This window comes from Gymnoscopelus braueri, assembly GCF_963280865.1.
Source record: "Gymnoscopelus braueri genome assembly, chromosome: 7".
Lineage (NCBI taxonomy): Eukaryota > Metazoa > Chordata > Actinopteri > Myctophiformes > Myctophidae > Gymnoscopelus > Gymnoscopelus braueri.
Window position 1 is genome coordinate 2,297,662 of NC_137608.1, and position 26,863 is coordinate 2,324,524.

The 26,863-nt window shown below is 40.8% G+C and overlaps 1 protein-coding gene across 4 annotated transcripts in view; it reads right to left on the minus strand.

Moving 5' to 3' along the window:
- The window catches only part of pdzd2 (PDZ domain containing 2), a gene marked incomplete at its 5' end in the record, with an annotated part of 124,021 nt that overhangs the window by 89,901 nt on the left and 7,257 nt on the right, over positions 1-26,863 (minus strand). Inside the window, one exon of one of the 4 annotated variants that reach the window (XM_080434371.1) lies at positions 19,648-19,891. The exons of the other annotated variants lie outside the window; for them this stretch is intronic. Of the gene's footprint in view, positions 1-19,647; positions 19,892-26,863 lie in introns of those variants that run through there. 4 annotated transcript variants of the gene reach the window in all.

Below are 26,863 nucleotides of genomic sequence, written 5' to 3' on the forward strand. Positions count from 1 at the left end.
GTTATGTTTTTATTCTCTCCTATACGCCCTCTGAGGAATATGTGTAGCTTCTGTGAGGAGACCACAGCAATGCAGGAGGATTACATAATTCACATAGATGTTCCCGATTGGAAGCGCACTATTCCCAAAGCAGCAGTGTTGCCAAATATGCTTATTATAAGCAGCTTTTTGGCATTTCTTCCTGTAAAGTTGCTTGTAAATAATGGCGTGGGTTGCGTTTTTTTTGGGGGGGAAGCATTACCGCGGGAAGTAGGAGTGCTGGGGGGGGGGGGGGGGGCTGCAGCACCCCCTGAAAATAATGTGTGAACAAGATAATAATAATAATAAAATATAGCTGCAAGCAGCGATAACACGGGGCCAGGTTTTGCAGAGAGAAAAAAGAAAGAAGAAACTATAAGTAATTTGCAGAATAAGCCATAGAAGCATAGAACACTCAACTTGAGAGAAAAAAAGGCAGGCAGGCAGGCAGGCAGGCAGGCAGACAGACAGACAGACAGACAGACAGACAGACAGACAGACAGACAGACAGACAGAGACACAGACAGACAGAGAGACAGACAGACAGACAGACAGACAGACAGACAGACAGACAGACAGACAGACAGACAGACAGACAGACAGACAGACAGACAGACAGACAGACAGAGAGTGAGAGACAGACAGACAAACAGAGACACAGAGTGAGAGACAGACAGACAGACAGAGACACAGAGTGAGAGACAGACAGACAGACAGAGACACAGAGTGAGAGACAGACAGACAGACAGAGAAACAGAGTGAGAGACAGACAGACAGACAGACAGAGACACAGAGTGAGAGACAGACAGACAGACAGACAGACAGACAGACAGACAGACAGACAGAGACACAGAGTGAGAGACAGACACAGAGACACAGAGACACAGAGTGAGAGACAGACAGAGACACAGAGTGAGAGATAGACAGAGACACAGAGTGAGAGACAGACAGAGACACAGAGTGAGAGACAGACAGAGACACAGAGTGAGAGACAGACAGAGACACAGAGTGAGAGACAGACAGAGACACAGAGTGAGAGACAGACAGAGACGCTGAGACACAGAGTGAGAGACAGACATAGACACAGAGACACAGAGTGAGAGACAGAGTGAGACACAGAGTGAGAGACAGACAGACAGAGACACAGAGTGAGAGACAGACAGAGACACAGAGACACAGAGACAGAGAGACAGAGAGACAGAGAGACAGAGAGACACAGAGACACAGAGACAGAGAGACAGAGAGACACAGAGACACAGAGACACAGAGACACAGAGACACAGAGACACAGAGACAGAGTGAGAGACAGACAGACAGACAGAGACACAGAGTGAGAGACAGACAGACAGACAGAGACACAGAGTGAGAGACAGACAGAGACACAGAGACAGAGACAGAGACAGAGAGACAGACAGACAGACAAACAGAGACACAGAGTGAGAGACAGACAGACAGACAGAGACACAGAGTGAGAGACAGACAGAGACACAGAGACAGAGACAGAGAGACAGACAGAGACACAGAGTGAGAGACAGACAGACAGACAGACAGACAGACAGACAGACAGACAGACAGACAGACAGACAGAGTGAGAGACAGACAGACAGACAGACAGACAGACAGACAGACAGACAGACAGACAGACAGACAGACAGACAGACAGACAGACAGACAGACAGACAGACAGACAGACAGACAGACAGACAGACAGACAGACAGACAGACAGAGTGAGAGACAGACAGAAAGACAGACAGAGTGAGAGACAGACAGACAGACAGACAGACAGACAGACAGACAGACAGACAGACAGACAGACAGACAGACAGACAGACAGACAGACAGACAGACAGACAGACAGACAGACAGACAGAGTGAGAGACAGAGTGAGAGACAGACAGACAGAGACACAGAGTGAGAGACAGACAGAGACACGGAGACACAGAGACAGAGAGACAGAGAGACAGAGAGACACAGAGACAGAGAGACAGAGAGACACAGAGACAGAGAGACAGAGAGACACAGAGACACAGAGACAGAGAGACACAGAGACACAGAGACAGAGAGACACAGAGACACAGAGACAGAGAGACAGAGAGACACAGAGACACAGAGACAGAGAGACAGAGAGACAGAGAGACAGAGAGACAGAGAGACAGAGAGACAGAGAGACACAGAGACAGAGAGACAGAGAGACACAGAGACAGAGAGACACAGAGACAGAGTGAGAGACAGACAGACAGACAGACAGACAGACAGACAGACAGACAGACAGACAGACAGACAGACAGAGACACAGAGTGAGAGACAGACAGACAGACAGACAGACAGACAGACAGACAGACAGACAGACAGACAGACAGACAGACAGAGACACAGAGTGAGAGACAGACACATAGACAGAGACACAGAGTGAGAGACAGACAGAGACACAGAGACACAGAGTGAGAGACAGACAGAGACACAGAGTGAGAGACAGACAGAGACACAGAGTGAGAGACAGACAGAGACACAGAGTGAGAGACAGACAGAGACACAGAGTTAGAGACAGACAGAGACACAGAGACACAGAGTGAGAGACAGAGTGAGACACAGAGTGAGAGACAGACAGACAGACAGAGACACAGAGTGAGAGACAGACAGAGACACAGAGACACAGAGTGAGAGACAGACAGAGACAGAGAGACAGAGAGACAGAGAGACAGAGAGACACAGAGACACAGAGACAGAGAGACACAGAGACACAGAGACACAGAGACAGAGAGACAGAGAGACAGAGAGACAGAGAGACAGAGAGACAAAGAGACACAGAGACAGAGAGACACAGAGACACAGAGACAGAGAGACACAGAGACACAGAGACAGAGAGACACAGAGACAGAGAGACACAGAGACAGAGTGAGAGACAGACAGACAGACAGACAGACAGACAGACAGACAGACAGACAGACAGACAGACAGACAGACAGACAGACAGACAGACAGAGACACAGAGTGAGAGACAGACAGAGACACAGAGACAGAGACAGAGAGACAGACAGACAGAGACACAGAGTGAGAGACAGACAGACAGACAGAGTGAGAAACAGACAGACAGACAGACAGACAGACAGACAGAGTGAGAGACAGACAGACAGACAGAGTGAGAGACAGACAGACAGACAGACAGAGTGAGACACAGAGTGAGAGACAGACAGACAGACAGAGACACAGAGTGAGAGACAGACAGAGACACAGAGACAGAGAGACAGAGAGACAGAGAGACACAGAGACAGAGAGACAGAGAGACAGAGAGACACAGAGACACAGAGACACAGAGACACAGAGACACAGAGACAGAGAGACAGAGAGACACAGAGACACAGAGACACAGAGACACAGAGACAGAGAGACAGAGAGACAGAGAGACACAGAGACAGAGAGACACAGAGACAGAGTGAGAGACAGACAGACAGACAGACAGACTGACAGACAGAGACACAGAGTGAGAGACAGACAGACAGAGACACAGAGTGAGAGACAGACAAAGACACAGAGACAGAGACAGAGACAGAGAGACACAGAGACAGAGAGACAGAGAGACACAGAGACAGAGACAGAGAGACACAGAGACACAGAGTGAGAGACACAGAGACAGAGAGACAGACAGACAAAAAGCAAAGTGCAATAATAGCACAATAAGACATGGAAACGGAATAGATTGAAATTGAGACAAAACAAATGATTCCAACAGGTGAAATTACTTTTAAGCTCGACCCAGCTGAGGTGGACATACATAGGACGCAGGGGGGCAATCCCAGGTTAAGAACCTCACACATGGACACCTCAACCTATTGCTATTGACAGGAATCGAACGCTCGACCTTCGGACTCACAGGCTGAGACACGACCTGTAGTGCTACAGCTTCGTCCAGGCTGAAGTTGTCTGTTGAAGATCATACATTTTTGCCTTCTGTCATGAACCAAGCCCCTGGCTGAAACTGGTGAAAGTAGCTGATCTACAAGCTCAGAAACACGTTGCTATCTGAAAAGTTGTGAGATTGTAGATCGGCTATTTTCACAATGAAGTACGTCATACATTGAAAAAACATACTCTCAAATAAGCATTTCATGTTATCTTTACCGTTTGCACATGTATTCATTGATACAGTCATGTTTTTTGCAATTCAACTTAAATGAGTCTGCATCAAGTGAGGCTTGAACCGGCAACCTTGCGGTCGTGTGGCACTCACTTAAGGGAGAAGCCATTGGACCAACAGATAAAATCTGTGAAAAAAGAGATCAGACAGATGATACAGTTTCACGCAAATAGCTGAAAAATCCTGGGTTTAAGTGTTTTTCAAACTGCTTAAAATTGCGGACAATCTAAGGGCGGAGTGAGAGACATGGAAACGGAATAGATTGAAGAGAGAGAGAGACGGAAGCAGAATGGATTGATTGGACGTCTCAACCTATTGCCATTAACAGGAATCAAAACCTCAACCTTCGGATTGACAGGCTGCAACACTACCTATAGTGCTATAGCTTTGTCCAGGCTGAGGTTGTCTGTTGAAGATAAAAGTGAACCAGTGAAAGCAGCCGATCTACAAGCTCAGAAACACGTTGCTATCTGAAAAGTTTTGAGATTGTAGATCGGCTATTTTCAGAATGAAGTATGTCATACATTGCAAAAACATACCCTCTCAAATAAGCATTTCATGTTATCTTTACCCTTTGCACATGTATTCATTGATACATTCATGTTTTTTGCAATTCAACTTAAATGAGTCTGCATCAAGTGAGGCTTGAACTGGCAACCTTGCAGTCATGAGGCACTCACTTAACACTCGCATGACTGAAGTTTCATTCTCCTCCACCAAGCCTGAAAAAAGATCATTTTGATCCCCAAATCAGGCTATCCTATTGGCCACTGTCTCCCCTCTCTGCTCCAGACTAGTTCACACTTTCTCCCCCAAACAGTGGGGGGTTCCATTGTCTTCTAAAAAGCTGAGAGTTGAAAATGGGTTGCCAAATTTTGAAAGAGAAATAAGCAGGCAGGTCTATGAAAGTGTTACTGCATGCGTTGTGCACACTCACACACACCCCCTTTTAAAGTTGCAGCCGCGCACGCACACACACACAGAGTCACACCACCGTCAAATGAATGGCAGGAGGATTCAGATTTCAGAGCGAAACTTTACAAAATAAAACGGTAAAATGCTTTGCACGGGGCTCGGGAGAAAGAGAAGAGGTGATATGGACACATTTTCGCTACATCGATGTGGAGAACAAAACACAATGCTTGATTTTATCCTAAGGCAAGCAATGTGGGAAAAACACAACAACTTGAAGAGACACAAGCGTTCACCACAAAGAGATCGAGTTATAAGTTAACAAAAGGTTTGGTGGTGGTTGTTTACAACGTAACATTAAACGTGGTGTTGCGTGTCGGCTTAATGTTCCAACAAAAACACTAATCCGACCCCAAAGTGCCCAAACTAATGCTGACGAACTTACATTAGCTTCTTAGCATGTAGCGATAAACTTACACCTGGTGTTTGCACTTTCTCCATTTACAGCCCGTACATCTACACAAACGTTCAGATTTCAAATATAAAGTGCTTACCTCATGGCCAGGGATGTTACAATTATATTCGGGTAACCCATAAGTACCCATATTTTCCGTATTGTCCAATAAAAAACATTTTAATCCGATCGGTGGCCATTTTCTCCGTATTTTCTCCATGCTTTCAACTACGTGACCCTATCGGTTGGGAGGTGTAATTGCACTCTGATACACTATAACTCTATGAGAAAATGACCACCAATCGGATTAAAATGCTTTTTATTGAACAATACAGAAGTTACGGTTACTTATACCCACCCGAAGTCAATTGTAACATCCGTGGCCACGGAATAAAAACTTTATATTTGAAATCTGAACGTTTATGTAGATGTACGGGCTGTAAATGGAGAAAGTGCAAAAAACAGGTTGAAGTTTCGTCATGACTGTCATAATATGACCGTCATGTGATGCTGCTTTAAATTTAGTAGCAGCAAGCGAACTATAGTAACTTGTAAACAACCCAGTGACAAACCTATATTATTATTATTCATAATAATAATATTCACATTATTGTCTGAGCGTAAAGCTCTCATTCTATCAGCTGTCCACGTCGCTGACAAACGCGTCTCCTCTCCTCCTCCCTCAGTGCAACAAGTGAACACAATGCTATGTTCCACAAATGTGCTCAATCCTGCGCAAAATATCTGATCTTCAAGCATAAAACAGTTGCTGCGTGACAAGCTGTATGCTTGTAGATCCTATCTTTTTCCACCGCTTTGCAGTGAAAGGGAAAGTGGAAAATGGGTCGCCAAATTTTGCGAGAGAAATAAGCAGGTCTATGAAAATGTTACTGCATACTGCATGCCGAGGCTAATTTGCAACACCAGTCCCTGGTTAGACCTTTCTATATAAATATATACCTAATAAAAATGCATGAAGCTCTAATCTAAACAAGTATGAAAAGATATTTATATCTGCAAACTGCAAAGTAACTAGTAACTAAAGTTTTCAAATAATTGTAGTGAAGTAAAAGTACAAGATTTGCCTCTGAGCTGTAGTGGAGTAGAAAAGTATTACCATTATAATGTAATTATATATATAATTATAATATTAATAATAATAGAAAGACGTGAAAAACAAGCCCAAAGTCGCTTATAATAAGCAGACATGGCAACATAGGCTCGCATAGACTCGCTGTGCAGCTCGTCTACGGGCCGCTCTGCGGGGAGTCTAGAGGTGTCAACTGCTCTTGCCTGGGGGAGAGAGGGGGAGAGCGGTCAATTTAGCCGAAATATAACGGTTGGGATGGTATATATGGTATATATTTCATATTTATAAAACGTTTCAGAAGAAAAAAAAAACGGAGATGATTTGAAACAAATATTTAGGAAAAGTCATGAAAGGGGAACTTTCTCAGAGCTTCATGAGAGAAGATAATTCACTTTAAATTCTCAAAATCGGTCATATTGATAGCTTAGTCATGCAAGTGTTAAGGGAGAAGCCATTGGACCAACAGACAAGACCTGTGAAAAAAGAGATAACACAGCAGCCGATCTACAAGCTCAGAAACACGTTGCTATCTGAAAAGTTGTGAGATTGTAGATCGGCTATTTTCACAATGTTGTCATATATTGCAAAAAATACTCTCTCCAAGAAGCATTTCATGTTACCTTTAAGAGTTGCGCATGCATTAATTGATACAGTCATGTTTTGTGCGATACAATTGAGAAGTAGCCAGCAAGAGTTGAGGCTTGAACTGGCGACCTTGGATCCAGAGGCTGATGCTGAAGCGAGACGCCATTGGACCAACAGACCAGAACCAGTGAAAAAATAATTCACACTAACACTAACACTAAGATCACTCGTTCACAAACCATTTACCAATAGAGATATTGTATGTCTCCTCGAAACCGAAACCAGTGAAAGCAGCCGATCTACAAGCTCACAAAACGTTGCTATCTGAAAAGTTGTGAGATTGTAGATCGGCTATTTTCACAATGAAGTACGTCATACATTTAAAAAACATACTCTCAAATAAGCATTTCATGTTATCTTTACCGTTTGCACAAGTATTCATTGATACAGTCATGTTTTTTGCAATTCAACTTAAATGAGTCTGCATCAAGTGAGGCTTGAACCGGCAACCTTGCGGTCGTGAGGCACACGTTTAAAGGAGAAGCCATTGGAGCAACAGACAAGAACCTGTGAAAAAGGAGATCACTCAGATGATACAGTTTCACGCAAATAGCTGAAAAATCCTGGGTTTAAGTGTTTTTCAAACTGCTCAAAATTGCGGACAATCTAAGGGCGGAGCTTACTGGTCAACGTGATACATGTGTTCCTCATGAGTCAAGGCACATGTCTAAGCAGGTTTAATGGCTGTCGGCCAAACGAGGCATGACTTTTGCCTGTTTAAAGTTTGCACTTTCAAAAAATCGCTATAGCGCCCCCCTTTGACCAATTGGAGTAAGATTGGTTTCAGTAATATTTGGAATGACCCTCAACATTAACGCAAAGTTTCAAAGAAATGTGAGTCTGCATGTATGTGTTAGGGGCAGATGAATAATTGTCATAAAACTGCAATATTCATTGGCTCATTAAAGCTTCATTTTTTCACTTATGGAAAATCTTTGCTGCTTGTTTGTCGGCATAGGTCCAAAGTTCATGTGTAAAACGTTTCGTGCAGATTGCTCAAAAATCCCAGGAGGAGATAGATTTTAGCTGCTTTTCATATAATTCAAAATGGTGGGAGATCTAAAGGTCAGAGGTCAAAAGTCAGAGGGTTAAAGTTGTTCATCATGAGTAGACGCATGTGTGTATTGACAGTTTTATGGCTGTAGGTCAAACAGGGCATGAGTTGTACCTGTTCAAATTTGGCATTTTCAATTGAGTGCTATAGCGCCACCTTTTGACGAAAGATTGTGAGATTTATTTCTTGATAGTTTTTCATGACCATCTACCATATGGCCGAGTTTCGTAAAAAGCGACAGCACGGTTCACCCAGAACTGCGAAAAGTGGCGGAAACAGAAGAATACAGACAATATTAAAACAGGTCCAGAGCTGAGCTCTGGCCCCGTAATAAATAAAATCATTAAAAACATTTGTGTTTGTTGTTGGTCGTTATTTGGGGGGGGGAGGGGGATTTAGTGCAATATGTGTTCTGGAAACTAATTACGTGCGATATATTATCAGGCTGATTTTATTCTAGTAGCACAATAACTGTACAATTCAGGCATTGAGCAGACACAAGTCCTATACTCACAACGACTTAGAAAAGTCCAAGGTGCGAGAAAATACCAGGAATACCTGTCATGCAACAAACAGGGATTATGAGAACTGCTGGGTACAATTCAGGCATTTAGCAGACGTTCTTAATGCAGAAGGACTTACAAAGTTCAAAGGTCAGAGGTCACGTCAACAGAGCGCAAATGAGACAATTACGTGCTACAAATAGCAAAGCCATTGGTTCTCAAAGTGGGATTCGGGGACCCCCAGGGGTCCTTTGGGGGGGGTTCATTTTAACCACTTTATCCATTTATACTTTGGCTATTCAAAAATAGAAGATCTACAAACTCACAGCGTGCCAGTTTGTACCGGGCTGCAAGCTTGTATTGAAAATGTTTTGTTTTTAGTTTTTTTTAATATAAATCTTCTCTTCTGGGGAACAACATTCCTAGCATCTAGCGCTACACAGACGAACGCAAAGTGCGCCAAGGAGTTTCATCAGCTCATACTGACAAAGCATTAGCTGTTTAAAACCGACCTCTGCCAGAAGCTATGGTCAGAGTATGGTAGAGTATGTTAATACAATAGAACGTATACAATTGGGGTGGTTGTATTTTGTCTCCCTGCTCTTCTATTGAGACATTTAGATCGTGTCAAAGGTCATGTCTCACCTAGACACAGGATCTGACACAAATTTTGCCCTGAAGGTCAACATTAAATGTATCCCCTGAGCAAGCAGGCTGTCTCTATTAGCTCAATGGTAAAAATGTCAGCACTTGCAAAGGAAACCGGGTTCAAATCCAGGGTAGAAGGGGAAAGTTACATATATAGCGCAGCTTTTAAGTTCCTATTTATCACCACTATGAAAACTCCTTTTTCAAAAAAGAGAAAACATACCATGACAGGGTTAGGAACCACTATTGTAGGAGAGGGAGTGGGTGTGGGTGTGGGTGTGGGTGTGGAGGACTGCTGTCTACAGCCATGTTAATGTCTCAACCTGCCCCTATGCGCTGCACAGCGGTTGCCACACAACTCCGAGACCAAACCCAGAGGAAGATCAGGCATGACCTCAGATCAGCACTCACAACAACACACACACTATAGGTACAGGTTGTAAAACGTAACAGAGCAAACAAGCGCTAGAAGCAGGGCTGCATCACTCTCCCTCTCCACACACACACACACACACACACACACACACACACACACACACACACACACACACACACACACACACACACACACACACACACACACACACACACACACACACACACACACACACACACACACACACACACAACACACACACACACACACACACACACACACACACACACACACACACACACACACACACACACACACACACACACACACACACACACACACTGTGTTTGCTTCAGTCCCTTTCTCCTCACAAACACACACCATGTGAGGATTAAAGAAAACCAACCATAAGTGCCAGATTAGCATGGAGTTTGCACCTCAGCAGCACCAAAATGTGCTTTGTCAGCCCTGCACATACTTTAGCACTTTGGATGCCTGCAACACAATTTAAAAGGGGGCGGGGTGGGTACAGCAACTTGGGAAGCAAGCTTTCGTCTCAGATTCAAAGTGTAGTGATTTATAGTCCTGTCACAGTGATTACATAATCGCCTGGTTGCCATTACTTGAGCTAATCGCAATTGTTTTTGCATAAGTGTTAGAATTGTTTTCATTCATAAAAAACAGCTGGATGAAAATAAATAAATGTATTATTTAGATCATTATTTTTTCCATGTTGATGTCAACGCTCTTTTAACCTCTATGCTGGACTCTATTTTGGGCATTTTGGGCAAAACACTTCTTTCTTTCATTTTGTAGCCAAAAAAAGCAGCAAGCTCACTGTCAGCTATTTCCGCTGTTTTCAAAAACATTTTGACAGAACTTATTTAAAATATGTTGGCCATAGTACATTATTATTATTATTACCCTTATTATTATTATTATTATTATTATTATTATTATTATTATTATTGGTAGCGGCCATTGTCAGTCATTTATTTGTATATTCCAGTTATTTGTCATAATCTGTCCTGTGTATTTGTTTGTTTTACAAAGCCTAAAAGGTATCGAAATGGAATTTGTATTTAGGTTCCATGCCAGAAAACGCAATTAAATCGTTAATAACAATTGTTTGTGTCATCAATTAATGAATCATAAACTCAAATGCCATGATGGTGACAGTCCTAGTCATACATATTGTCGCTGTCGCACAGAAACCTTGTATCTCCATACTTTAACTTTTTGTTTTTTTTATCTTCTATTTTTGAACAACCAAAATGAATGCTGTAATAACTACTTTTGCTGAGGACCCCGTGGAACCCCCTCATGGACCCCTGAGAACCAATGCTCTACTTCAGGGGTGGGCAACTTTGTAGATGGTGAGGGCCACTAAATTTCCACACTCACTCTGGGGGGCCGCATTGTTTATCGACACTCTCGCCAGTAGTACCCCATTACTCAAAAAGCCCATAATAGTCACATATGTGATAAATAAGGGATATTAACAATTATTATTCGTTGTAACTTTGTTTTTATTTAGCATTTAGTAATGCTTCTATCAACTTACTACAGCTGTACTGCTAAACAAAACTTCACATTCCTGAGTATGCCTTTCAGAGTATTGCTGTAACCTTGGCTTAAAAATATACAAAAATGAACACTAGAATTATAGTTAATAAGGCTTCTATTAAAATAAACGAGAGCGCGCTCTACTGGTGGACTGTTGTAATTAAAATGGTTCATTTAAAGTTGCATGTTTGGAACAGCTGAAGGCAATAGTTCACCATTTCGGATATGTTTAGATTACTTTGTTTTTCTTTGTGATTTCAAACGTTTTTTTGCCTGGGGCCGCATTGAGTGAGGGTGCGGGCCGCATGTGGCCCACGGGCCGCCAGTTGCCCATCCCTGCTCTACTTCATCATACAAGAGCGTCGCACAAAATGGATGAAAATAGCAGATCTACAATACATGGTTGTGAGCTTGTAGATCTGCTATTTTCACAATATGTATCTGTGGAACCGAGTCAAACTAAATATATAGTGCTTGCCTCTTTCTTATGTAATATTTGACAATTTGGCCAATTTGGTATTAAAAAGGTCTTAAAAGTAATTAAATTGTAACTGTAGAAATGTGCAGATACCCTGTATACACGTATATTGTATGTTGGTTTGTTTACTGTTGAGTGAGAAAACAATGCATATATTAAGGCAGCTAATCAGCTGGGGGACCCCGCCAAAATAATGTGGGGACCCCCCTGGGGGTCCCGCCGCCCAGTTTGTGAACCACTGCCATAGTGGAGAGTTTATGCTCCTCAATTAAACATCATAATAGCTCGTTAACATTTCAGCCTCGGCAGCAGGAAGCCACAAGTCCAACCCACAGAATGAGAGAAAACTCTGCATTTGATATGGTGTAAAGTAACTAAGTACATGTACTCAAGTACTGTACTTAAGTACAATTTTGAGGTATGTTTACTTTACTGGAGTATTTCCAATTGTCAGTACTTTTACTTACTTACTTCTTTACTTACTTACTTCTACTCCACTATACATCTCAGAGGAAAATATTGTACTTTTACCCACTACAATGATATGAAAACTTTAGTTACTAGTTGCTTTGCAGATTCAGATTTTTATTATAAAACATACATTAACCACTTCAGCCCTACATATATATAGGCCATTTGAAAATAGCAGATCTACAAGCTCACAATGTGTCGCATCGTGACGCATTGTGATTGTAGATCGGCCATTTTCAAAAGATTGTTTATACATTTTGAACTTGTGAAATGGGACATTCTGCACAATGAGTACTGTTACTTTCGGTACTTTAAGTACATTTTGATACCAATACTTTTGTACTTTTACTCAAGTACATTCTGAATTCCGGACTTTTTCTTGTAAGGGCGCAGTCAGACCAAAACATAGTTGGCCGCTGTTAAACGCAGGTTGTGCGCGGCCACAGTTTTTTGCAGCCAGCGCATTCTAAATAAACGGAGTGACCCACCGCTGTCACTCACTTTCAGGACCCTCCCATGCAACAGCTACAACCAGTTGCTCTATCGCAAGCACCATGTCGCTTCCTGAGTCTTGGGACGGTCCGCCTTCGACTCACCCGATTGGACAGAGGGGGAAAAGCAGCATAGAGCGCATAAACGCAAGATGTGTGCGACACGCGGAAAGATGCGCAAGACAATGAATCCACGCATTTGCATTGACAAAGCATTGGCAGATTCCGCCCCATAGGTCAAATAAAAGTGCGGTGGGACCGTGCCCTTACAGAGTATTTATATATTGCAGTATTGATACTTTTACTTAAGTAAAGAATGTGAGTATTTTACCACCACTGCCCCTCTCTGGTCATTCATGTCTGGTTTTGAATTGCCAGACAGAGATTCCGTGAATCAGACAGATAGACAGATAGATAGACAGATAGACAGATGGGAGTCCTTGAAATTAAAAAGGTTGAGAATGATGTCGTTTTATAGTAGACCACTGATATCAAGGAACTGGTAAAGTCACTAAAGTGATGTATGTTTCCTGAATAGCAGTGCAGCGCTGATACGAAGCCAAGGCGCGCGCACACACACACACACACACACACACACACACACACACACACACACACACACACACACACACACACACACACACACACACACACACACACACACACACACACACACACACACACACACACACACACACACACACACACACACACACACACACACACACACACACACACACACACACACACAAACACACACACACATTCTTGGGTCAGGAAGCAGACATTCCAGAGGTGTCTCCCCCCAGAAGAGGAAAAGCAAGCTAAACATCTGTTGGAGCGTCTGGGTCCACATGCCTCACCGTTACCAAGAAGCTCTCTAGAACTCCACCCACCACACCTTTTTGGGTCATGCTGATGTTTTGACCCATTTTGCCAAAGTGCAAAAATGTCCATCAATTCGAAAAACTTTGATTCAACTGGTTACTATTTGAGAACATTTCATTTACTATATTTCCAATCCAGTCCTATACTGCGCTGCAGTGGTGGAAAAGGTGGTCCCCCCAGCAAAATTAGTTAACATAGCATCACAATCATTTTAACCCCTTTATCCATTTGTATGTTGGCTATTCATGTTTGGAACATTTTTTATGATTTAGACCCTTAAAGACCGGGGACGCATCTGTGTGTCATTTAAATAATTTAATTGGCTATTCAAAAATAGCAGATCTACAAGCTCATAGCTATGAGCTTGTAGATCTGCTATTTTTGAAAAATCGTGAAGATTTGTGAAAATCTTTGAAGCAAAGATTTGAGTTACAAATGTTCGCTTTAAAAAATATATTTATCCAAAGACCAACGATTTTCCATGATTTAAAAAAAATCGCTCATAGCGCGGCACTCGGTGCCTCGCTATGAGCTTGTAGATCTGCTAAGAAAATCTAAAGAAATCTAAAATGACAGAGATGCGTCCCCGGATTGAATGGGTTAAACGTCGGGACACATGGGCTGAATAACTGCTGATACTGATACCATCCTTCAGAAAAGTCAAGTCATGGCTGATATATTGGCCAGACAGATATATGGGTCAGGATGTAATCTGCACACACACACTGCGAGCAGGCCGTTAGCCAGCCAGCTGGTACATACTCTCACACAGCACACAGTTTACTGGTTTATAATCCAGCGTTTCTACAACCGGCTCCACTGGAGTGCCATGAGGACATGGCAAGAGCCCCCCAAATAACTGGCAAAACACCATGACACAGCAGTCTTTAGGCTGTTGTGTTAAGTCGGCTATTTTCACTTTTTCACTCACACGCCTTGGCCTCAGGCCGCTTCAGAAAAACGCTTAAAGGAGCACTTCACCCATTTTCAACATAATTGGTCCTCAATAATATTCATGACGGCACCATTTCTGTCTACTCACTCACTCAGAGGAGGATGGAAAACCTGTCCACCAATGACATCATCGGCAGGCAGGTTTGTTCATTTCAAAGGAGATTCCCTCTACACCAAAATGGCTTTGCCCAAAATAGCCGATCTACAGGCTCACGGTTCAAGTGGTTGATGATAGAATACTCATAACAATGGCTTCATATAATTACTAACAGAACACAAAGCCACACACACACACACACACACACACACACACACACACACACACACACACACATAAGAGAGACAGATTCGTATTTGTGTCGATTTTGTAATAGAGGTTACAACCTCCGCCTCCACACGCACGCACGCACACGCGCACACACACTCACACTCACACACACACACACACACACACACACACACACACACACACACACACACACACACACACACACACACACACACACACACACACACACACACACACACACACACACACACACACATGCCCTCTGGCCTAACTGGACTGGAATCAGAAGCTAACACTGTCTTCCTCTCACTGCATTCATTCCAGCAGAATACAAAAAGCATTCATTCAGACATATCGTCTCTGTCAGGTGGAAACCACATATCGTTGCTGTCCGGCAGAAACCAACTCCATTTTGACACTTTTGCATTCTTTTTTCCATAAATCAGTGCTATTGAACACCGTTTACATCTGTGAGTTGGTAAAAAAATCAAATTAACCAATGAAAAGTATTAAAAAGCGCTTCTGACAAAACCAGCTAACTCCATTGGCTCCTCAAATTTTCTGCTTAACCAGCTAAGTCCACCAAAGGGGGGTGGAGTTAGCTGGTTTTGCTGACTCCAGGCTCCACCCCCTTTTGACCCCCAACCTCATTGTGAGCTTGGAGGTCCATTCAGCTGTTATCAATGATGAACAAAACCTCCTAACTCCACCTTTTGTTTTGTTTTTGTCATTTCCTGAAAAATGAACATTTTGGAGTTAGCTGGTTTCTGCCGGACAGCAGAGATATGCCAAAAACAGTTACTTTTCACCAAATGTAAAAAAAAAGAACCATGTGTTCCAATGGAACTAATGTAGTTATTATTTAGTTACAAGCTCTTGTTAATACTTTTCATTGGTTCAATATTAATAAAAAACAGTGGTGTAAAGTAACTAAGTACATTTACTCAAGTACTGTAATTAATTACAATTTTGAGGTACTTTTACTATACTGGAATATTTCCAATTTCCAACACTTTTACATCTACTCCACTACATCTCAGAGGCAGATATTGTACTTTTACTCCACTACAATTACTTGAAAACTTTAGTTACTAGTTACTTTGCAGATATAAATTATGATATTATGAAACATACATCACGCGTCACAACGCGTCGCATTGCAACGCGTTGTGAGCTTGCAGATCTGCTATTTTCAAATATTTTAATACTTTTACTTTTGGTACTTTAAGTACATGTTGATGCCAATACTTGTGTACTTTTACTCAAGTAAATTTTGAATTCTGGACTTTTACTTAAAAGTACCATTGCAGTATTGGTACTTTTACATAAGTAAAGACTTTGAGTACTTTTTCCACCACTGAATAAAACCCACAGACACACTTAACCACTTTCAAAAAAGTATAAAAATAGTCAATCTACTGTTAATTAAATCTCACAACATGGTGCGATGTGACACATCGTTGTTGCGTGCGTGCGTGCGTGCGTGCGTGCGTGCGTGCGTGCGTGCGTGCGTGCGTGCGTGCGTGCGTGCGTGCGTGCGTGCGTGCGTGCGTGCGTACTTGCGTGCGTGCGTGCGTGCGTGCGTGCGTGCGTGCGTGCGTGCGTGCGTGTGTTAATTTGTGTGTGCGTATGTGTGTGCTTGTGTGTGTGTGTGTGCGTATGTGAGTGTGTGTGTGTGCGTACACGCGAGCCCATTAACCCATTAACACCTGAGACCGATTCTACAAATGTGTTCCAAATCCTAACAGTTTTCTGAAAATACTTATGTTTCTATATCAGTGGTTCTCAAACTTTTTCATGTCAAGGACCCCCAAAATCATATGTATTTGGCCCGCGGACCCCCATCTCAAAATATGTTGTTCCAGAGACCCCCCCAGAAGCAAAGATTTGAGTTACAAATCTTCGCTTAAAAAAAATAAATATATATATTCAAAGACTTGCACACATTTTCACGATTTGTCAAAAATAGCAGATCTACAACGCGTCCCCGGTCTTAATGGGATAATTAATGAGAGACTTAACACCGTGATCAAAGTGACATGTACCTGCCGACTAAAAGTAGAGAAGTACTGGTATCCAAAAAATACACCTAATACAAGTACAAATCCAGATCCAAGTACAGAGCCAACTCAGGTATAGTTTACCAAGTCTAGAGAAATTAAGTGGTTAAAGGACCCCTTCACCCATTTTCAACCTTATTGTCATATAACTGGTCATCAGTGGTGGAAAAAGTACTCAAATGTTTTACTTAAGTAAAAGTATCAATATTGCAATGTAGAAGTACTCTGTTACAAGTGAAAGTCCGGAATTCAACATTTACTTGAGTAATAGTACAAAAGTATTCATATCAAAATGTACTTAAAAGTATCAAAAGTAAAAGACCTAAGTGTTTGAAAATAGCAGATCTACAAGCTCACAACGTGTTGTGAGCTTGTAGATCGGCTATTTTCAAATAGGTATCAGAATCAGAATCAGAATCAGAATCAGAATCAGTTTTATTGTCACATCACAGGTTTACAAGGTAAAGAAGTGGGTGAAATTCGTTTGTGTACATCGTTCCCATCGCAACGTTAATTTCCATAGAAAGGAGAGGGGGGGGGGGGGGAGAAGAAGAGGGGTGGGGGGCAAGTGGGAAGGAGATCAAAACAAGAGTATAAGGGTATAAAATAGGGCTAAAGTGGATCTAGGCTGTATTTTGTTTATTATTATTAGTTTGGTTTCCCCATCGCTGATGTCACTGGTAGCCAGGTTTCTGAACTGTCCACAGCACACCAATGAGACACAGAGTGAGGAGACAGAAGATTTAGCGAGGACCAATTACATAAAGATATGGTTGAAAGTGGGTGAACTGCTCCTTTAAGTAAAAGTATCAATACCGCAATGCAGAAATACTATTGTCGAAATCTTATCAAAAATAGCCGATCTGACATGAAGCTCACAGTTCAGGTGGTTACTTAAAAAGTACCGTAGTTGTCTTTGAAACGCAGTAGTCATAGGTATCCAAAAATACTAACACTCATACAATATATATATATATATATATATTATTATTTTTATTGAAAAATAGAAAAATTCAACAACAAAAAATAAATAGAATAAAAACTAATAAAAGTCTAAAAAAATAGCATATCACTTTGTACTTTGTTCATTACTGTCAGTGTCAGTACTGCAATATTTTGATACTAAAATAGGGTGGGCTACACTTGCAATAGGCCTATATGCCCTGCATTAACATGTTGTGTAAAAATGTAATTGCCTAACAGGCCTTTTAACTTCTCACAGACTCTTTCCTACAGACTAGTAGCCTAGTAATACCGCAGTATTACTAGGCTACGTTTTACTTAAGTAAAACACATTAAAAAATATATTCTTCCACCACTGTGACTGTTAGCAGCCATTCCTTCTCTCAAAAATAGCTGATCTGCAAGCTCACAACGTGTCACAGAGCGACATGTTGTGAGCTTGTAGATCAGCTATTTTTGGTCTATCTAAGCATAAACCTCCCTGTTTAATCCGGTATCAGGATACAAGATCCCGCGTGAGTCCCAGATAATTTACTTTAATCACCTCCCAGGATATGAAATGAATAGTCCAACTATCACCATCATGATGATGGCATATTATTCTATAGCCTAGTCCCCAAAACCAGCTCCACAGCACATGATACTATGATCAAATACATTAATATTATTATTATCATTTCGTTGGATCTGTTCCTCCCTGCATGCATGATCGATCAATAATTTTTTACATAATTTATTATAACATATGATTTACATGTGAATGAAAGCATGTTCTTAAAATGTTTTCTTGTTGTGGTGGTGTGGTGGTGGGGACTTATAACTGTCAGATCATCAAAACTCCCTCCTTGGTGAAATTATAACACATAAAAACAAGTTACAGGCTACGATCTCGCGATTAAATCTTCAGTTGCGGTTATAAAAAATAATATAAAAATAATTGACATGATTTGCAGCCTAATAGACTATTATGCACAATGTAACTATAGGCTACAGTAACACTGCCTTACTTATAGATAGTGGATTTTAGATTTGTGCTCTAGGTTATTAGATTTTTAGATATATTGCATTTTTTTTATTAGAAGTTTTATATTGTAATCAGCAAAATAATTCATTGTTTTTTAATGGCACCTGTCTTTTTAAACATCTGTGATCATGCTTAAAGCTGAATAAACATAAACATACTTATGGCCATACATAAAGTTAAATTATTATATACGTGTTTTAGCCATTAAAACAATAATCCACTGTTAAGGTTTCCTTTAATGACACCTGGCCTGTCACGATTATTACATAATCGTCTGATCGCAATTATTTTAGAAAATCGCAATTATTTTTGCATAATCGTCATAATCGTTTCCACGTTGAAAAATGTTCACACAGTTTCAAATATTAAAAAAAGCAGAAATAGCAGATCTACAAGCTTACAACGCTTCACTTCGTGACACATTGTAAGCTTGTAGATCTGCTATTTCTGCTATGTTTACATGTATCAAAGTATTAAATATGTCAATAATTTCTGCCCCCCATGTGTTCCAATGTTCAATGGCAAAAACACGATCAAATCGTCAATCGCAATTATTTAAGTGACAAATAATTGTCAACTTAAAAATGTGTAATCGTGACAGACACCGTGAGGTGCTGGTGCTCTCACCCCGGCAGAGGGTCGCTCCTGGTCGGTCACACAGCGGCGGTAGCAGCGGTAGCAGTGGTGGTGGTGCGGGATACGGGGGTCCTAGTGTCCTCCGATCAGGTACCGATGCGGGCGATCAACGCATGTTTGGCGTGACGCACCGGACGCATGACACACACACGTTTCCACACACAGCATGACGTTATGTTTTTTATGTCTGCTGTTTGTTTAGTTTTTAATTCACGGACTGACATGTTATTCTCTGTCTCGCTCTCTCTCTCCCACCCTAAACCCTCCTCTCTCTCTCTACTTCAAACTGTCACGCCCCCTCCGCAGCTCTCAGAGCAGCGAGCGAGTTCTCTCTCTGCCAGGAACTTAAGCCCTGATTTACGTGACCTGACAGTCATGGATGAACTTCAATATAATGTTAGCACGTTGTCCCTTTTTGGTTCGTACATCTACGTAAACGTTAAGATTTCAAATATAAAGTGCTTACCCCATGGCCACAAATGTTACAATTATGTACGGCTCCTCAAAAGTACCCGTATCTTCCGTATTCTTCAATAAAAAGTATTTTAATCCAATTGGTGGCCATTTCCTACGTATTTTCTCTACGCTTTCAACTACGCGACCCTATTGGTTGGGAGGTGTATTGCACTCTGTAGCACAATAACTCCATGAGAAAATGGCCACCGATCGGATTAAAATGCTTTTTATTGTACAATACGGAAGACACGAGTACTTTTAAGGGCTTGTATATAATAGTAACATCCGTGGCCAGGTAAGCACTTTATATTTGACATTTGAACGTTTATGTAGATGTACGGGCCAAAAAGGGAGACATTTTAAACACTACGTTGAAGTTCATCCATGACGCCATGGCTACAAGCAACTGTGTATTCTCCCAAAGACTGTAAAGTGCGACGTAAAAAGTAAAGAATATAGTTTCGCTACTCGCCAAAACAAAGTAATTTTTATGATGTTGGAAGCCTATTCTCTGCGGTGGGGAGCCGCTCAAAACCCCACCTTTTGTAAAAAATACACTTTCTTTTGCCCAGAAAATTAACTATTTCCACCAGACGGAGATGATTTGATTGACTCAACTGCGCCCCCTACAGATGTGGTCCATGACCAGCTCAAGCACATAAAAAAAGCCTAATGTATTTGTAGGTTACAGCAGTGGTGTAAAGTAACTAAGCACATTTACTCAAGTATTGTACTTAAGTACAATAAAAGTACAAAACATTTGTATAAAAATGTACTTAAAGTACCACAAGTTAAAGTACTCATTGTGCAGAATATGTCCCATTTCACAATATTTTCAAATGTATAAAATGTATACAAATCTTTTGAAAATAGCAGATCTACAAGCCGATGCGACGCATTGTAGATCGGCTGTTTTCAAATGGTCGAAATGTATACAGAGCTGAAGTGGTTAATGTATGTTTTGCAATAATATTAATAATAATAATAAAGTAACTAGTAACTAAAGTTGTCAAATAATTGTAGTGGAGTAAAAGTATAATACTTGACTCTGCGATGTAGTGGAGTAGAAGTAAACGTACTGACATATTTAAAATGCTCCAGTAAAGTAACAATTCCTCAGATGTGTACTTAAGTACATCACTTGAGTATGTGTAATTAGTTACTTTACACCACTGTCTGGACAGACAGACAGACAGACAGACAGACAGACAGACAGACAGACTCTGATCAAGCTATGCCATTTTGCCAAAACATTTCACAAAGACTTGTATTAGAATATATACATAAATAACTGCACGTATGCTGTTATGTGGATGTGTCTATTCATAATTGTATCAGGAGGAGCAGTAGAACGCTTCAAATAATAAGGCAGTGCTGCCCTCTACTGGTGGATTAAAGTGGAGACGCTTCAGTCAAAGAAAATCATGTTCATGAAAACTATTCAGTTCAATGAACTCATTGAATTATAATTGAGTTAATGTTGCAGTTCAACATCCCTGAAAGAATAAATAATTGTATGATTAATAAGAAATAAAGAGGCTAATAGGCCTACCTACTGCTAATATTGTAGCTGTGTCACTACGGCTGGGCGATATGTATAATACATGGGTAATCAGACTAATCGGTTATTGGTTCTAAATAACATTTTTTGATATATTTGCAGTTAAGTAACAAACCCCAGTTCATAGCAGTGGTGGAAAGTAACTAAGTACATTTACTCAAGTACTGTACTTAAGTACAATTTTGAGGTATTTTACTTTTTTCCAATTTTCAGTACTTTAACTTCTACTCCTACATCTCAGAGGCAAATATTGTACTTTTACTCCACTACAATTATTTGCAAACCTTAGTTACTAGTTACTTTGTAGATTTGGATTATTATTACAAAACATACATTAACCACTTCAAAATTTCGGCCTTTTGAAAACAGCAGATCTACAAGCTCACAATGCGTCGCGATGCAACGCATTGTGAGCTTGTAGATCAGCTATTTTCAAAAGATTGTTTATACATTTTGAACTTGTGAAATGGGATATTCTGCACAATGATGAGTAATTTTACTTGTGGTACTTTAAGTACATTTTTATACCAATACTTTTGTACTTTTATTCAAGTACATTTTGAATTTCTGACTTTTACTTGTAACAGAGTATTTATATATTGCAGTATTGATACTTTTACTTAAGTAAAGCATGTGAATACTTTTACTGTACTGTACTGTACTGTACTGTACTGTACTGTACTGTACTGTACTGGACTGTACTGGACTGGACTGGACTGGACTGGACTGGACTGGACTGGACTGGACTGTGTTGTTTATGTGAAGCTTCGTGCATGGGTCAGATTTATGTAATAATTATTTGTTTTGGGTATTCAGTGAAGCTCAGCGTGCTCCCTCTCTCTCTGTGTGTGTGTGTGTGTGTGTGTGTGTGTGTGTGTGTGTGTGTGTGTGTGTGTGTGTGTGTGTGTGTGTGTGTGTGTGTGTGTGTGTGTGTGTGTGTGTGTGTGTGTGTGTGTGTGTGTGTGTGTGTGTGTGTAAAACAACACTATTGTAAATAGAGGTATGTTAGCACCTAATAATGCCAGCACTTTCTTAAACAACTTGAGGTCATGCTTTGTAACCTTTTCAATTAAACACAAGTTATTTGTCATATAATCTTTCCCTGGTATAGTTTTTATAATAAGGACAGAGAACTCATACAAGTGAAATTGGAAATGATGAGACCAAAACATTTAGCTGGTCAGCTCCCAGTACAACAGTATCAGACTGTGGTTGTACTGGACAGCTCCCAGTGCAACAGTATCAAACTGTGGTTGAACTGGTCAGCTCCCAGTACAACAGTATCAGACTGTGGTTGTACTGATCAGCTCCCAGTACAAACAGAATTAGACTGTGGTTGAACCGGTCAGCTCCCAGTACAACAGTATCAGACTGTGGTTGTACTGGTCATCTCCCAGTACAACAGTATCAGACTGGTTGTACTGGTCAGCTCCCAGTACAACAGTGATAGACTATGGTTGTACTGGTCAGCTCCCAGTACAACAGTATCAGGCATTGCTTAGCCACATGTAGCCAGAGATCTCGGCGTACTGAAACTTCTAGTGTCATCTAAATTCAATGTATGGGCTAAATAAAACTCTGCTGTTTTAATACACAACCCCAGAATATGGAATTAAGGATGCTAGGGTTCAAGTAGTTCAACAACATTAGGTTTGAAAGAGAATACCAACAGAAGTTGTGAAAGAAAACACCCTATTACATGTCTAGTAGCTCTATGGCTAAATGATGCAGAAATCAACTTACCACCGCGCTCTGACTCTGTTCAATCGTTCAACAACGAGACATCAAGTGAAGTGTCGCACTCAGACATAAAAAAGTATATATTGTTTAGGAAAAACGAGGAATGAGAATTTGCATGTTATCAATGAATGGCACGCACATTTGCAAAGTGTTCCTAATTTTTTGTCATTTAGTGAGAGCCTTTGCTTGGTGTTTTGTTAAGTGATACAGAAACCATGAGCATGGTTCCTTATGGGGGAGTCATATTCCTACATACTGTGTGAAATACCTCAGCCAGGAACACACACATTCCACACATTCCCTCTGACAAAAAAAACCTGTATACTGTAGTGCAAATTCATAGTTCTACCTTCTATACCATCCCCAGCTCTACTTTCAGCAAATAATATATGAGCCAGACCATTATTAATATAATTAATCTACTCATTTATGCCATGCAAGATTTCCCCCCTGAAGTTCTCAGCTCGCGCTGCGAAAATAGCAGACCTACAAGCTCACAACGTGTCGCATCTGCAACGCATTGTGAGCTTGTAGATCTGCTATTTTCATTGTGCTACACTGTCAAAGGACAAGGTGTAAATCAGGCTGAACATGTCCTGCCTCTATGCTACACAGCTACTGTAAACCACTCTGCTAATGATGTCAATAAGGGACATGTTACACTACATTACACTTATACCACACAACTCATCAAAGCACAACGTTCTCTCTCACATGTAAGCACGCGAGAGAGAGAGAGAGAGAGAGAGAGAGAGAGAGAGAGAGAGAGAGAGAGAGAGAGAGAGAGAGAGAGAGAGAGAGAGAGAGATTTGTCCTGGATGTCTTATATTCCTTGTATTGCTGGATGTCATAACAACTAAATCTATGCTTATTGCTAGATATCTCCAAGCCCCCATTGAGTTGCCAGTCCCATTACCTTATGCATAGTTTATACCAGTGGGTCAAAATCTCACATCACACACCTGTATTCATATCCTATCATAATAGCCTCTTTAACACCTGTTATCAATCTGCAATCTGTGTTTATTTGTATTTACTAATGCCAAATAAAATGTTTAACAACTTAAGCTATATTTCATTTGATTGTGATATGATATACTGTATTCACTATTCATGTATTAAATAAATACATACATAAATGCATACAAGCAGAGTAAAAATAGTTACAGTGTCAGGCTGACAACATCTTTGAGCTTAACGTGCAGTTCATTGTTTGTCCAGCAGAGGTCTCTCAATTGCACTGGTAATATCTGCAACCCTCTGCTATGCTGGAGGCAGTGGTGGAAGAAGTTCTCAGATTGTTTCCTGAAGTAAAAGTATCAATACCACAACAAAATATCTATACCTGGAACAAAATATTTTGAGATGGGGTGGGTCGGCGGCCAAATACGTATCATTTTGGAGGTCCTTCACATGAAAAAAGTTTGAGAACCACTTATAGCAATATCAATAAAACATACAAATAAAAATAAAAAAACCTGTTCTGATTTAGAAGACATTTGCAGAATCCCCAGAAGCAAAGATTTGAGTCACAAATGTTCAATTTAAAAACAATTTGCACAAACGTTCAAGATTTTTCAAAACAAATAGCAGATCTGCAAGCGTGTAGTGCGACACTCTGTGCCGCGCTATGAGCTTGTATATCTGCTCATAAAAATTACACAGATTCTTTCCCCGGTCTATCGGGTTAAGTAAAGTGCAGAAGAACAGTGGATGGCTCAGCATTTGCAGACAGTCAAAATCTGACAATCCTCTTTAATTCAGCATGCAGGCCATCTGTGTCCAGGGCAGAGGGCAGTGGATTTGGGGAGGTGGGGGGGATGGGGTTGGGGTCATTATATCCTCACCCATCTACCACTTATAAGTCTGAGTTGAGAATGACTGCTTTAGACAGATAACGGTCGTCATACTGTAGCTTAGTGCAGCCAGGGGTCTTCAATTTAACTGAGAGAGAGATGAAGCAGGGACCCCCCCTATTCCCCCCACTACATATTGTACACAATATTATTGTATTGCAGACATTGGTGGAAAGTAACTAAGTGCCTTTACTTAAGTACTGTACGTAAGTAAAAAAAAATAGGTATTTGTACTTTACTTGAGTATTTCCAATTTCCAATACTTTTACTTCTACTCCACTGCATCTCAGAGGCAAATATTGTACTTAAAAAAAAAAATTGAATTCTGGACTTTTACTTGTAACAGAGTATTTCTATATTGCAGTATTGGTATTTGAGTTTGAATTTGAGTACCTTTTTCCACCACTGATTGCAGATTAAACTTTTGTGATGGCTTCATAGACTTGTTTGACAGCACTGTCATCACTGTTGTGTAAATTCATGTTTTTTTGGTTTGTTGACTTATCTTTTCTATTAATATGGTGGATTGGTGTTAATGTGTGTTTTCAGACATTTAACTACTTAAACCCTCAATACTCGAGCTTGAACTAAACTTGAGCTTTGGCTCTGTACTTGCATTTTCCCCTCTACACCAAACCAGTTTGCAGAAAATAGCCGATCTATAAGCTCACAACGCCTCGCAGCGTGCGGGCGTTGTGTGCTTGTAGATGAATGTTTTGGCATTTTAAAAATATAGATGTTTTTTTCTAAATACAAAAAAATGCCAAAAAGGTTTAGGTAAAATTTCCCTTTTAGGTAAAGCGCTCTAATGTCTCCACATGTTAAGTCCAACCATTCGGTAGAATGTCTTTTTCACAACGACACATCCCCAAGTCCTTTAAATGTGAAAAGGGACAAAAGGACCTATGCAAGAAATGGTGTCATTGGAGACCATTTGCACCATTCAAAGAGTCCATTTTTCATTGGTTTCACAGAAAGGAAAGATGCCAGAACATTCCGCGGCCCATGCAATCCTACATGTTTATTGTGCATCAAACCACCCCCCCCCCCCCCCCCCCTTGTAAAAGCCAATCCAACCAGTGGTGAAAAGTAAATTTACTCAAGTAAACTGTACTAAGTACTTTTACTTTATACTCCACATCTCATGGGCAAATATTGTACTTTTTACACACTACAATTATTTGAAAACTTTAGTTACTATATTATCATTATTACAAAGCACACATTAGCCAATTGAGCCCTATTTTAAACCATGTCTATTCAAAAATAGCCAATCTACGTATCTACAAGCTCACAAAGTTAACTGTGATGTTTTATACGTGGGACTTAGGATGGAAATGAGGTTCTAGCTAAATACTGGTGTCACACGTTCTGAGCTTGCTATTTTTTAATGATTTTGACACTATTTGAAAACTTTGTGAAACGGGACAATTTTGCATAATGAGTACTTTTACTTTTGGTAGTTTAAGTACATTTTGATGCCAATACATTTGTACCTTTACTAAGTAAAAAAAAACTGCTACCAACCCTCTCTGCTCTAAACCACACGTCTACAACGCTGCATCCACTGAGCTGGTTTCCAGTGGTGGAAAAA